Raw genomic sequence first — 10,345 nt, 5'->3', positions numbered from 1 at the left:
ATTCTTTCCTAGTATAATCCTAATGAAATCAATGGATTTCAATTCAGGGATGAATTTGGCCCACGGTGTCACTTTTGAAGAGGCTTATTTTTAAGTGTTATGAGTGTTTTTAAAATTACAGAGAAACTTACCATCAGCTTCTCTAAATAAAAAATGGGTGTCTAGATTAAGATGCCTGCATTTTAGTCTTCTGTGGTTCTGTAGACTTGTGAGTCTCAGCAACTGGTGGAGAAAAGGCCTACTTCACAGCAGAAATGATCACTCATTCTCTTTGTCTTGTAATTTACAGAGAGTTTGAAACACTGGACCTTGTGGAAACTGCTTTGTAATTAATAGAAGTGAATAATTGTTTATGGCAAAAAATACCAAGAATACATGTCAGGAAATATTATTTTAGTTAGAAGTAATGTTTACATGCATTTCATGTAATTGGCTAATGGTTATTACTATCTAGCAGCATATTATTATCAGGCTAAAATATTGGGTCCTGAACTTTATGCATGTGGGCCTACACATGGTGCTTAAAATTAATCATGTGTGTAAGTCTTTGCAGGACCTGTGGCTTGGATTGCGCTAAAGTTAAAAACATTCAGCAGAGCAATTGGTTGATAGGCAGGTAAATTACTGTTAACAATGAACCAATGCAAAACTTACAGAAGCCAAAAAAGCTGAAGTACTTGATACAAGTTATTGGTTAGTCCCACAATGATTCCCGTGGAAGTAACAAGAATATCTTCTTTAAACAAAAATCTCCTAATATTTGTTTAATTTCTCTCAACATCTGAAGCAGAGGCAATCCTTTCTAGATGCCAAATCCTGGAACTGATCTGATAGTCTGTTTCGCACAGTGAGCGAGAGAACCACATTTCATACCTGAGATGTCACATTTATATGAGCTCTGTAAGCAATTACTTAATCGGGAAACGCTTTGTTTCCTTTTGCCAGAGGTGAGGTTCAGATGGCCTAGTGCTTGCTTCATCTTTCATGGAGTCAGGGACAAAGGTGCAGAAGCGAGAGTATGAGCCCTGCAGAGTGTTTACAGCTCCACAGACCCCTGCCACAGGTGCTGTACAGGACCTGAGATCAGAAAGAATGAAGGGGAGATGTCATAACAAGCAGAATAGTGTTGAAGTGATACCCACTCCCCATAGCAAACTCTGTCTCTCAGTCACAGAGAGATTCTGGGTATAAATGATGCTGAGCGCATTGTATGTATGCACTGATGTATGATGTATGCTGGTTTGCCTTGCCTTCTCCACTTCTGCTTGCTCTCCATAGGAGATGAATGAGCAGCATGGACACATATGCTGCTGTGCAGGGGTGGGGGAAGGCAGGAGCTAGCAGATCTTTCTAGTGTTGGCCCTGGCTCTAGTAGAGCAATTCTCAACCTTGAGTCACCCGGGACTCCCAACGGAGCCAGTTTTTGCTAGGTGCCTCTCCTGAGCCATGAGCTGTAATACTTTGGTCTAATTTCAGTTTTTGGGTTTAGTGTGTGGGTACTGCATGGTGCTGGTGGCCTGTGATATACAGCAGGTCAGACTAGAAAAGCTGGTGGGCCCTTCTGGCCTTCAACTTTGCAGGTGATATTTTTATGATAGTTAATATACATGTCTCTTTTACAATATATTTGTGTATGTTTTCCAACAATGTCTTTGCAATGTGTTCTCTGCGTGGATCACCACACATGCCTGGCAGTGCCAGGGGCTTTTCCCTAACTTGGGTCACTAAATAGAGCAAGTTATGTTAATAGCAGCAAATTTTGCTTCAGTTAATGGGGACCTTTTTAAGCCCCTTTTTCAGGCGTGTGGCATATCTAACTTAGTTCACTTTTTGCCTACTGTCCAAGTTTTTTCTAGCGGCAGGATTCGACCCTCTGTCATTAACTGGGGCAATGATGGCTGGGACTAGAAGGCTGGCCTCTGGCTTCCAAATGTTGTTATTGAGACATGAACAGAACTTAGGAGGGTATCTCTTGAACTAATACAGAGGCTTTCACATTTAACAATTATATCACCTGAGAAGCATATTTTGTTGTTTTCTGACATAGGAGTAAGATTTGGAAACAATGGTTTCTAGCAGCAACACAAAGGATTCACCATTTTGTGGCAGGCATCTGGACTGATTCATTTGACAAAGGTCATGAACTGCCTCTAGGGATGTCAAGTCAGGTCCTTGGCTACCTTGGATCTCATTTTGCTTTGACATGTGTCTTGGCCATAAAGAATGCTGTGGCTGCTGAGTTGCAGAAATCCTTCACAATATCTTTGTTAAATGTACTTTTGTGACCTCTAAAAGGCCATAAAGACAGATTGCCATAAGCAATGGCAAGAATTTTCCAGACAATGTAGAAATTATGAATAGAAAATAAAGATGAATAGATAGAAATACCTGGTATATATTTCCAGATTCACCTTAGAATTATTTGTCTTTCCGTCATACGTCTTTGAAAAGTAAAGTATTTCCAAATGAATAGCAAGCTACCAAAGATCAATACAAGCTAATTCATTTTAAAGCAGTGATGGCTTTTATAGGAGATGCAGTTAGGACTGCAAAATATTTTCCAGTATATTTTATTTTGCCAGTAACCTGTTGAACTGTGTCACTAGGAAATTAGAAATGGGCAAACCCGCTCTAGAAACTGGATACCATCTTCTTCTCCCACATACCTGTGCACAACTCTTCACCTGTTTCAAAAAATGAACGCAGACCAAATTGTTGCCAAGGTTCTGAAATAGTGTATGGCCTATTGTTATGATCTGAGTTACCTTTTTCATTTAGCTAGAAGATGGCAGTGGCGTACACTCATGTGTTGATGTGACTGGATTATAATTTTTGTTATTACTGAGAACTTCCTCGGTTAAAAAGTCATTTTGCTGAACAAGGCTGTTTTTGTGTCTTAATTGTAGTGTATAGTAGTTTGGTAATGGTTATTGCGACTGTCCCACTTAACCTCTTTTTGCTTTTCTGCCTATGTTCTTCCCATTAATAGGCATGACTTTTTAGGTGCCAGGTATCAATTTCTGATGCTACATTGACTGCCTGGGCTCTGAAGGTTAATTTATAGTTTATACTTAGGGCCCTATCAAATTCAAGGTCCATTTTGGTCAATTTCGCAGCCAGAGGGTTTTTTAATTGGTCAGTTTCACTATTTCCGATGTTTAGATCTGAAATTTCATGGTGTTGTAATCATGGGGGTCCTGACCCAAAAGGTGATTGTGATGGGAGGAGGGGTCACAAAGCTGTTGTAGGGGAGTCATGGGATTGCCACCTTCACTTCTGTGATGCCTTCATAACTGGGCAGCAGCCCCAGAGCTTCCTGTAGGGGGAAAAGGCTCCCAGAGGTGGAGGTGAATCTCATCTCCCCGTGCTGCTGGGAGCTCCCCCACTGGGGGCTCCTAGCTGCTAGCCCCAGCCAGTGGTGGATTAATGCAGGGGTGCTCCGGCAGCCTCGGGGCAGAAGCCCCGTGCCTGGGTGCCCCAAACTGCAGCTGGAGCTGTGGGGGCCAGAAGCCCCAAGTCCAGCTCCAGGGTTGCTGCAGCACAGAAGTGAGGACTTATCACCCTCACTGCTGCGCTGCCTCTGGCAGTAGATCTGATCTCCCCACACAGAATGGCCATGCAGGGGAAGGACAAGTGCCATCCCTCCCCAGCCCAGTCAGGACTAGCAGCTAGGAGCCCCTGGCTGGGGCACTCCCAGAAGCATGGGGAGATCAGATTTCACAGGGAAGGGCTTATTTCATGGTCCGTGACATGTTTTTCACAGCCATGAAATTGGTAGGGCCGGATTTATACTTCATATTACTGTGCTGTTTCAGTCCGTACTACTACGCTGTTTAAATAACTTTTCATTTTCAAAGCATGTGTGATCAGAGAAAGATACACATTTCTCCAGTGTTCACACAGAGGGCAATAAACTTATGGAGGGTTGTGTTGCTACATGATAGGAACTTGTTTTTACATATCTCTATGAGGAGATACCCAGTGACAAAATTCAAGATGAGTTTGTGGAGGAAATAGCCATACTGTGCATATCTGAGCAATTTGTTCTTGGGCCAGAACTATGTTTACTAGAGCTGGTGAAAACTTGGAATTTCCATCCCGTGGAAATTCTGACATTTTAAAATTCCCTTGTATCTTAAATCAGAGCAAAAAGTCAAAATGGCAGAATTTCCCTTCAAACAAAATTTCTGAAAAAAACGACCTTATCAAAGGGCTTCATTTTGACTTTATCACTTCAACTATTCTATCCTATTCAAGTTGAAATCATAAAATAGCAATGAAGCACTTTGACCTCATTGTAATGAAATGTTTCAATAACTTTTCATTGAAAATTTCAACAGGATCAATACGTTCCAGTGAAATGTTTCTATTTTGTTGAATCAGCTTTTTCCAACAGAAACTAGTTCCACTGGAAATTGTCCAGACAGCTCTAATTTTTACAGAAAGAAGTACAGTATTCATAGCTGGCCAGAATGAGTCTGCTCTGGTTCAGGGGACTACAGACCATGTCCAACAGTTAATTAATTAGCAGTGCAATCCCCAGCTCAGCACTTATGTTTGTGGCAGACAAAATAGGATACATTTTTTACATCCTGGTAGCAGTGTTAATCTCAGTACCTAATGCCACCAGTGTGAAAAGTCAGGCCATTTCAATCAAGCATGCTGCAGTCCTCACTCCAGCAGTGAACTAGATATATTACAGTTCACTGATTATGGCCATTGGCCTCGCCTTGTTCATAAACCTCTTTGCTACACTGACATTTGCACTCCTGGAGGAGAGCTGCATTTCACTGAACTGCTACTAGATTGTGGGTCAGCTGTGGTCAGTGTGACTCTGCTTACCTGCAATGTTTTCAGGCAGTACCGTTTAGAGATCCTAGATGATATTTAGAGCTGTGAAAATAGTGCAAAAAATATTCTGTAAATAGTGGCAAGGTTTAGCAAATACATTAGTTGTTGAATAATATGTAACCATTACTAGAAATTATCTAACTAGCGGGTGGATAGAAAGTACACAAGTTGTTGAGCCCCAAGTCGTATCGATCGTTTGCATTTGCGATGAGTTAACACTACACAGTACAGATGAGATAAGTGGCTGATGGTTTCTGTTGAGCTTCAGGTTTGTTCAGTATGTTCCAAACCCTTCTGCCAGGTGGATTCAGCAGCAACAAGGGCTAGGATCAACTCCTAGGGGTTGCTCTTAACAATACAAAACAGAACTAACACAAGCCCACACCCAGTAATCTGGGGACGCTAAACACCACCTGTGGATGCCTCTAAGAGGCAATACTTCCCTGCTCGCAAGCACTGAGTCTGTGTATAATAAAAGAAAAAACTTTTATTTAAAGGGAAAGGGAACCAAGCATTAATCTGGGAAAATACCACAAAAGTGTGTAACCATAAGCAAACACCGCTCCACAGTGCATTGGGCGGTGTCCTTTGCCTCAGTTTCCCACCTTGCAGTGTGAAAGCCTGACGAATGTCTGTTTACTATGCCACTCCCCTTTCCCTCCACTGCATTCCACTCAGAGTTGGTTGTCCTTAATCCCTGAAGAGCCAGAGGCTGTTATTGCTGCTACTGCTAAATACCACTTCTGCAATGCCACATAGTCCAGCTCTTAGTGATTGCCCTGGGTAGCGGGGAACCTCTGTGCAGCCGCCTCTTCATTGTCCTTCACTACAGCATCGTCCCCATGCAGGTCTAGGGCTAAGCTCATCAGGGATTTCAGCTCTAGTGAAACAAGGACTCTCAATTGAGTCCAAGGGCAGCGCCAGTCTCTTCCTGGTGGTGGGAGGGCTGAGCTGGGCCTTTCTTAGCCCCCCCCCCCTCACCACGAGTCCCACCCCTGCTCCTCCTCTCTCCCCCCACCCCAAGGTCCCACCCCCTGACCACATCAGAGGCCGGAAGCCAGAGCTGGGCAGTGCACACTGCTGGCTGCTCACTGGGGGATCTGGCTCAGGAGGTGGCAGAGCCCATGGGGGATGGGGCCCAGGTAGGTCATGCCACTGTGGGGAGTCCCAGACCTTCCACCTGCCGTGGGCAGCACACAGCTAGCAGCTGCTGCTCTCTCAGCTCTGCCTTCAGAACTGGGCTGCCAGAGAGCAACAGCTGCCCTGGGGGAGGCGGGTCTTCAAGAGGGTGATACCACAAACTTTGGGGTGGCTATAGCCCATACAAGCCCCCACCCCAGCACCCCCTCTGATTGAGTGTAATCAGCTCTGTCTTTAAACTATGGAGAGAGGAGGGTAAGATGGTTTCTAGGACTCTTTAGTCAGAATCCACACCAGCAGGTAGGAACACCTGTCCCCATCCCCCTAGCATCATCAGTGGGATTGGGCATTGCTACCTCCTGCTCAGTGAATGAGGTTCAGTTTAGGGTGACCCACTCAGTCAGGGCATGCTAAGTACAGTTCTGCTGCCCTTTACTCATATAATAAGGATAAGAACATTTCACTCTCCCTGCATTCATTACTAAAGTGAATTTTAATCTAGCACCAACCAAAATTGATCGCTTTGGCAAAGTAGGTCTGCCTGCTAAACACCAAGGCAGAGTAGATGCGTCTTTGAAATAGTCTGCTCCTGATGTCGTTTTGCCCAGTGCGTCACTAGATGTTAGGGAGAGATCATTCAGACCCTGCTTACGCTCATCAGATGATCAAAACAAAGGCTCAGAGATCTATCTTGGTAGCCAGGCATAGCTTCACAGGTGGAGAGTGCAATAAAATCCTGTGTGATTTGCCAGATACATGCCAGGGAGTTTGGAGATGAGGGTGAGAGGATATTGATGCTCTACAGCTAATGCCGAGGCACAGAACCTGCACACAGATAGTTCTGGTCTTCTGCAGGTCCCCCACAATTCACAAGATTCAGTGAGAAGCTGTTGGGTCTGGAGGTGTAACCATGACTTGTTCTATGTACAGACAAACCCTGTGTCCCCGATTGAATGATTACTGATGGTCTCTGAAACAGGAAGTGGGTGGAATAAGGGGTTGGCAGGCCTTGATTTGCAGATCTGGATTCATGACACTGCCTACTGGTTCCTCCAGCTGACTCTAGGAGAAGTATTGGACTCCAGAAGGAGTTGAATTCTTTGCTAGATAGTGTTACAGTGTTGTAGGGCTTTAAAAGGAAAATAAATGAAAAACTGGGGTGATCTTTCCAGCTCCAAGAAGGACTTAAAAGGACTCTGTGTGGTGACAAAAAAGATTAAGATGCTTTAAAACTACAACTTTTTAGAATAACATTTCTCTATAATTGTCTTTATTTACACAGTTACTAAACATTTCAATAGATTCTCATAAAAAAAAGCAATGTAACTAATGCTAAGATTAGTACACAAGTCATTCAAAACAAAGAAATTCAATTAAGGTGAAAAATATGCTCTGGGTCTTGGACTATCTAGGTCCCACCTGCTTGCTTTCTTCCTGTTTTGTACAGAACTTAATTTCAGTGCCCATGCCAGATAGACAACCCTGGAAAATGTAGCATTTGCCTTATCCTCAGAACAAATACAGTACCGTTCAGTGGCACTGCAATCTTCCCTCCACTGACTGATAACATGCCCAAGTGACGTGAAGTGACTGTCTCTGTACGTGAGAGGATGAGCTGTTTACATGGCCCACTCCTTCTTTGAGTTCTCTGCTGAGGCTTCCAGTAAAAGGTTCTAATCAGTGGCAAATATGCTGGTGACTCTTGTGATGTCATGTTCAGTTCAGAGAGAAATGGACTGTTACCATCAGCTCATTCCACATAGACTCCCACAACAGCGGAGATAGTAATGCCTTTGAATCACTATCAGTCTGGGCTGGATTTGAACCAGTGACCCAGGGGTCAAAAGCACAGTATTCCATTAACAGTGCTGTACATCTTCTAATACCTCATCATAGATTTCCTAGGACTAGACTGTAGCTGGCCCCTATGTAGGTGTGATAGGGCAGGTGAGGGTTCAAGCAACTTTCCTCCTTTCCTCATCCCACGTCCCCAGGACCAGCCACAATCATAATCCACACATTTTCTTGAATGCAGGCACTTCTCTTTGCTTGCATACATTGGGGAAACTAGTTACCTCAAAGGTAACTCACTGTGCATTGCTTATGTAGAAGCCCATATCCTGTAATCCCTGAAGGCCTAGATGAGGCATCATTCCTCCCAGTGCCCCAACATATAGTTTTAGGCACCTTGGAGGATCTAGGCTTAGGTACTCTTGGTTTCCCATTGTGAGGTAGGTGCCTAGCTTTTAATATCTCATTATCTCAAATAGGGCTGGACAGAATATGAATTTCCTTCTTGCTATGCAAAAATGTACATCAACACAACACTTCCCAAACATTGGCTGGGCGCCTATATACCAAAAGGAGTTTCTAGTGGAAATCCTGAAACTGGAGATAGGCAGGTTCAATGGGCCAAGTTAAAGGGAAACATCGGACATACTTCTTAAAAAAAAAAAAAATGGATAGAGCCCTATTAGAAGCAGATATCTGATAGCTCAGTCACTGAATATCTCTGTTGCCCCAAGGTCTTTTAATCTGAACCTGCCTGAAACAATCTTTACTGTTGATGCTGTACTAAACAACCTGCAAAAATACGAGGCCTGATTCTCATTACACAAAGGGCCCCCCTCTCTGGCAGTAAAGGAGCCTTAGAGTGGATGTAAATGTAATTTGCTCCGGCAGTATAAAGAGGCCTTAGCAGGTTTGGCAACTCTCACAATTTTATCACGAGTCTAGCAATATTGGATGTTTTTCTTAATGCCCCGATTCCTGGAATCATGAGGATATTTAAGAATGTCAGGTTTTGTTTTTTAAAAAGATTAAGTTTCTAGCCTTTATGTTTGCAGAGGGAAAACTTGTAAACATGACACAAGCATACCCTAAAGGTTCAAAAATCAGGGAGTGAATAAAAAGAACCCAAAATGTATTTTAAAAAACACATATGTGTTTTTTAAGCCAATCTCATGATGATGGGAGGGGAAGAAGGGGAGAGTTCATGACTTTTGAAAGCCAGGATAGCAGGACTGCTTTAGTGTAAATCAGACATGCAGCATCTGTTGATAGAACTTACAATTTCTTGTGCTTGTATCAGGCACGTATCATAGAACCATTGCCACTTTTCACAAATTTACGTTTATTGTGGCCAACATTTTCAAACCTGAGTGCTGAAAGTTAGGCTCCTAAACCCAGAGGTAAGCCCCTAAATAATAGTTAGATACTTAATGATGGATATCAGAACCTAACTTGAGGCACCCAGGTTTGAAAATGTTGGCCCAAAGCCACACCAGTTAGCAGCCCTGTATAAGTAAAGGCAATGATAAGAGTTGTATATTGTTTCCAATATAAACCCCATGGTTGCAAAGATTTATAACTCCTCCATAACCATAGATGTTGACAGGTAGTATTAAACTACTCTGTATAGAAATGTTGGGCTTTACATTTTTCTTAATAGGTTAGATAGTGACTCAGACTATACTCGCAGGCAAGGGAATAGGCAGTTGCGTCCAGGAATATACAAATTAGTGGGTCTATTTGCCCACTTACTGCCTTCCTGGAAAAGGATGGGGAATAGCTGGCACCTTGGGTCCATCCCCCTCTGCCTGCTGGCATGGGGCTTGTTACCTATTGCTGGCATCATTTAGAGCAGTGGTTTTCAACCTATGGACTACGGACCCCTGGGGTCCAGAGACTATGTCTAAGATTTCCAAAGGGGTCTGCACTTCCATTAGAAATATTTTAGGGTTGCAAAGGAAAAAAGGTTGAAACCCACTGGTTTAGAGGTAAATTATTACCAGCAAGGAGGGAGCGGAGAAGGAATTGTGTCTCACGTGTGTCAATGAGGCTCAATGCCTCCAGCTGCTACATGTAGATTGGTGCCTGAAATCACAATCTAGCACAGTCTTTACCAGATAAACGGTGCTCCTCTTTAAAAAAAAAAAAGATGAATTTATATGATAAAACAGCTCTTTCTGTGCAACTATGATTATGAAGAATGAGTAAATGATATGCCATTTTTTGCCTAAATGCCTATTGGCAAATCTTACATATTTATACACTAGACCCGTGGTTCCCAAACTTGTTCTGCCACTTGTGCAGGGAAAGCCCCTGGCGGGCCGGGCCGGTTTGTTTACCTGCCGCGTCCACAGGTTCAGCCGATCATGGCTCCCACTGGCCGCGATTCGCTGCTCCAGGCCAATGGGAGCGGCTGGAAGCGGCGGCCACTACGTCCCTCAGCCCGCGCTGCTTCCAGCAGCTCCCATTGGCCTGGAGCAGCGAACTGCGGCCAGTGGGAGCCATGATCGGCTGAACCTGCGGACGCGGCAGGTAAACAAACCCGCCGGCCTGGCAGGGGCTT

The 10,345-nt window shown here is 43.8% G+C and overlaps 1 long non-coding RNA gene across 1 annotated transcript in view; it reads right to left on the bottom strand.

Moving 5' to 3' along the window:
* Positions 1–399: 399 nt before the first annotated feature.
* Positions 400–10,345, bottom strand: part of LOC125638641 (uncharacterized) — a 28,184-nt gene continuing 18,238 nt past the window's right edge. Inside the window, exons 2-3 of the long non-coding RNA XR_007357272.2 lie at positions 4,843–4,893; positions 400–1,077 (exon numbers count right to left, since the gene is read on the bottom strand). This is a non-coding gene — a long non-coding RNA (uncharacterized LOC125638641). The remainder of the gene's footprint in view (positions 1,078–4,842; positions 4,894–10,345) is intronic.

The sequence above is a fragment of the Caretta caretta genome, chromosome 6, assembly GCF_965140235.1.
Source record: "Caretta caretta isolate rCarCar2 chromosome 6, rCarCar1.hap1, whole genome shotgun sequence".
Taxonomy (NCBI): Eukaryota; Metazoa; Chordata; order Testudines; family Cheloniidae; genus Caretta; species Caretta caretta.
The sequence above is the reverse complement of the archived record's forward strand: the minus strand, read 5'-3'. Positions and strand labels throughout refer to the sequence as shown.